We start from the raw sequence: 4,897 nt of genomic DNA, 5'->3' as shown, positions 1-4,897 counted from the left end.
TAGCAGTGTGATGTTGTTCCCCTAGATTGTGCACCAAGATGCACACAAGGACCAGTTCAAATAGGCCAGGTCAAGAGGGGATGTTAATAATTTGATAAAAATAATAATAATTCAGTGTGTTTATTTATTTATTTACCACTGCATATCTAATGTTATTTTTTGTGTAATTACACTTTTTCATATCTAGATTGTAAATACACTTGATTGTTTTGTATATTTTGGTTTGGTCCATCGTGGGTTATCTGTGTTTCCGTACCCTCCTATTGTTCTCTCTTTCCTGACCAGCTAGCGAGGTATGTTGTCCTTGGCTCCGCAATTGTTCAATATAAAACCGTGGTAATGTTACACAATGTGCTGTTATGCAACCATAAGTTTTGTTACAATGTGGACAATATAAAGATTTATGTTAGTTTTACTGAGCTCGATAACTAGGGTACCTATTGTAACTTGTGGGTACTTGGGACAGTGGTTGAGTGAGTTTCCATGTGCTCGTGCAGGTGCCTGAGAGCTGTGACTTCGCCAAGGGCTAACATATTGTGCGTTGTCTCTTCGTGCGCAGGTATGTCTTATTTTGTCCGAATTATGTTGTATATCATTTTACTTGTATTCTGTGCTGTTGTGCACTGAATGTGTGCATGCAGCACCTGTTATTTATTTTTGGTTCTCTCTTGCCTAACCTTCAGCTAGCGAGGTGCCTGAGAGCTGTGACTGCGCCAAGGGCTAACATATTGTGCGTTGTCTCTTTGTGCGCAGGGCAAATAAAAATCCAACAAGCAGACCTCCAGTTGTGGCAGTGTCCTCATTAAATTACACAATGCAGAACGAACCACGCTACATATGCATTGTGTCATTGGAGTCTACATCCACTTTGAGTGTTTGTATCAATGACTGTATATGCTCGCGTGTGTGTGTGTGTGTGTGGCTGCTTTGAACTCAGTCATCTCTGGGTCCAGCAACTCCAGCTGCAGCTGGATTACTTGGAGGCGCCTCTCCTGCCCTCTCTTCTCCCTTTTATCCTGCAAGACCTTCTCTCCTGGCAGCCTTCGCTGTCCGAGCCAGCCTCCAGACCCTGATAGACACAACAGACAGTACACGTTCTCATGGGGAACACACCACTCACTCATCACACATGTGGAAGGAGACATTTGCTTGACCATAAAAGCAGAAGGGACTCCCATGAGGCAGAATCTGTCACACAGGAAACAGCCATCAAGACATCAACTTCTTAAACAAATAACTACATTGTGTAAAAATGCTTTCATCCTCCTTAAGTCAAATTAGTCTGTCTGTTGAATTTCACTGTAATGGTGCACTGTAATCAATACAATACAATGAAACCCAAATGGTACTACTTTTCATATAGTTACGGCAAAAAAAATGGAGGCGCATGGGAGAGTTGAAACCAAACCGTTGTCAAAAGAGATGAGAAATCTGAATAACCCCACTCCTCATGGGATCCAACATAAATCTCATATTTATGGCATGCACTTGTAAGCTGGGGACACATACAGTGCAGTACGCTGCATCCAAAGCAAATGTGGAAAATGGGTCAGGAGGAAATGGGTGAATCATGCCTGGAAGACTATCCAGGGCTGATAAATGAGAAGGCCTCAAGAGCTTGTCATCTTGACCATGGGATCTGTTTCATGGGTAGACCATAGGTCTGGGTTACAGAGGAGAGAAACTCTGAACAGGAATCATGATGAGGTCAAGAATCCATGGAAACACAGATGTCTACCCCCGATATCTATAGGTCACATATGTTTATCATATAGGTTTACACTATAAACACTTACTGTAAATGGTCATTAAGGTGAGTCACATCAATTGGTTCACACTGACACGTGGTGGCAAATATTTCAGAGAAGACATTTGTACTTAGGTTCCAAATGGCATCATGGAGTGGTCTTTCTTTCTTGCTTGTTTTGAGTGACCAATAGATGACCTGTGATAAGGTCACCATCTAACCCCAAAAAAGATATGAGTTCACATTTAAGCAGTGGTGGAAAAGTACCCAATTGTCATACTTGAGTAAAAGTAAAGATACCTTAATATAAAATGACACAAGTGAAAGTGAAAGTCACCCAGTAAAATACTACTTGAGTAAAAGTCTAAAAGTATTTGGTTTTAAATATACTTTAGTATCAAAAGTAAATGTAATTGCAAAAATATACTTAAATATCAAAAGTAAAAGTATGAATAATTTCAAATTCTTTATATTTGGCAAACCAGCGTGATTTTCTTGTTTTTTTAATTTACGGATAGCCAGGGGCACACTCCAACACTCAGACATCATTTACAAATGAAGCATGTGTGTTTAGTGAGTCTGCCAAATCATAGGCAGTAGGGATGACCAGGGTTGTTCTCTTGATAAGAGTGTGAATTTGACAATTTTCTGTCCTGCAAAAGCATAAAAAATGTAACAAGTACTTTTGTGTGTCAAGGACAATGTATGGAGTAAAAAGTACATTATTTTCTTTAGGAAAGTAGTGAAGTAAAATTATGAGTTGTCAAAAATAAAGTACAGATACCACAAAAAAGCTACTTAAGTAGTACTTTAAAGTACTTTAGACGACTGCATTTAAGACATAGGCCTAGATAAGTAAAATAATTGTTGGTTCTAAGAGCCACAGGGTTGATTTAGTGTGTCTAACCAGTGCTATGTGGTTAAAGTCTCCACCTCCTCTAGTCAGGTTGAATGATATGTAAGACTATGCATGATCTAATAATGTCAAATTGAGGGCTATTTCATATAAAATAGACATGTTAAGTGAGAGTCACTCATTGGGAAATAGTAGGTTATGAGAGAGGTCTGTTCCAAGAAAACTGAATAAATAATTAAATAAATGTGTTATGAAATATTTATGATTCTATATGAGCTGAGGTCAAGATGAGGAAGGCTCAGTAATGAAGCATCACATAAATTTAGTGAATGCAAGTCTGTTATAAAGGCCTTGTATTTACTTCCATAAGTAGTAAAGGTAACACAATAAGTGTCAATTACAACTCTATTGATATCTACATTTGTCAACAAATCATCAAGCACTATGAGATTATTCTATTCATTTTCCATTTAGAATTAACCAACAATAAGCCCTGTCTTAACACATGGCATGGGGAGTGTCTGTGTGGCTTCACCTATAAATGCCCTGTAGTTTCCCTGAGCCTGAGGGAAATGATGACAACCTCCATGTGATGTCTCTTTTTAGTGGTTGTTATTAGAGTGCCTTCAGACTCACTCACATGGACCACCAGATCCTGGACCACTGTGGGATCAGGTTGCTCTCATGCACTTGAGTGAGAAACATGCCGACCAAACAAGGCAGAATATACACTTAAGTCTAGTTTTACTACCTTACTCACACCGCTAACTACATGTTTCTAAAAAAGCAAAAATCATTGGAAAAAGACAGCCCATTTAATTTGGAAAGCTTATTCTGAGCTACTTTCAAGAAATTACAACGATCGTCAGCAGACTATATGAGACACATTTAGGTTTGAAATACCATTGACTTATTTTTGATATAATTGAGTATGTCTTATTTTGTATAAATTGTATCACTTATAATAGCTACAGAGGCTACAACGATATCCTGTGCTATTTCTATTGAATGTACTGTAATTTAGGTTAGAGCCATCAACACAATGCTATAGTCCAGATCTTAAAGAAAAATGCATGCTTTACTCACCCATAATTATAGCAGAGGGAGATGGAGACTCCACATTGCACATGATCATTAGTATCCCATCATAGTACCAATTTGAGGACCCTATGCACCAGAGGGCTAATTCTAACAACCCATCTGACTAATAAAAGACTCCATCTATGTTATTAGTACATCTGTAGAAAACACCACAGCTATGTGACAGTCTATAAACATTTTACATTGGGACAAGTCGTTGTTGTGACAGAGTACATTTGGTGACTAATGTCCAAGATTTTGTCAGATAATACCATGAATTGTTGAACTCAGGACAATGAGAAGCTGATACACTTTTACATGGCATTGATATACAGTATTTTTCAGAACACCATAACAACTGAATCTTGTGTTAATTCATTTATTAGAGGACAAATAAATCATGTTCATTGACCTTAATAGACTGCAGCTATTGTTTTTACATTATAGTCTGCCTCTTTATTAGTATCTGACTGTAATTGTTTTGGAACGACAGCTGTAACCTAATAATAATAGGTCCGAATCAATCACTTCCAACACAGCGAGATCCTGGTTAAGGTTATATGAACATCAGCCAAATGCTGGTAATTGGCTTTCCACTGTGCAGCCACTTGACATGCTGTTGAAGATCTACAATCATCACACAACCTATCTGGGTCAGATATAGGGGCCAATATAATCTTGCCTTTATTTACTTTAATCAAAAAAATACACTACCATTCAAAAGTTTGGGGTCACTAAGAAATGTCCTTGTTTTCCATGAAAACATACATGAAATTAGTTGCAAAATGAATAGGAAATATAGTCAAGATGTTGACAAGGTTAGAAATAATGATTTTGAATTTAAATAATAATTGTGTCCTTCAAACTTTGCTTCGTCAAAGAATTCTCAATTTGGAGCAATTACAGCCTTGCAGACCTTTGGCATTCTAGTTGTCAATTTGTTGAGGTAATCTGAAGAGATTTCACCCCATGCTTCCTGAAGCACCTCCCACAAGTTGGATTGGCTTGATGGGCACATCTTACGTACCATACGGTCAAGCATCTCCCACAACAGCTCAATAGAGTTGAGATCTGGCGACTGTGCTGGCCACTCCATTATAGACAGAATACCAGCTGACTGCTTCTTCCCTAAATAGTTCTTGCATAGTTTGGAGCTGTGTTTTGGGCCATTGTCCTGTTGTAGGAGGAAATTGGCTTCAATTAAGCGCCGTGCA

General features: G+C 38.3%; 1 long non-coding RNA gene across 1 annotated transcript; it reads left to right on the top strand.

Moving 5' to 3' along the window:
* Nucleotides 1-297: 297 nt before the first annotated feature.
* Nucleotides 298-1,343, top strand: LOC115172132 (uncharacterized). The gene is made up of 2 exons (XR_003871391.1): nucleotides 298-559; nucleotides 754-1,343. It is a non-coding gene; the product is annotated as an uncharacterized LOC115172132 (long non-coding RNA).
* The last annotated feature ends 3,554 nt before the right edge of the window (nucleotides 1,344-4,897 follow it).

The sequence above is a fragment of the Salmo trutta genome, chromosome 33 (genome assembly GCF_901001165.1).
Source record: "Salmo trutta chromosome 33, fSalTru1.1, whole genome shotgun sequence".
Lineage (NCBI taxonomy): Eukaryota > Metazoa > Chordata > Actinopteri > Salmoniformes > Salmonidae > Salmo > Salmo trutta.
This window is presented reverse-complemented; position numbering and strand designations above follow the sequence as displayed.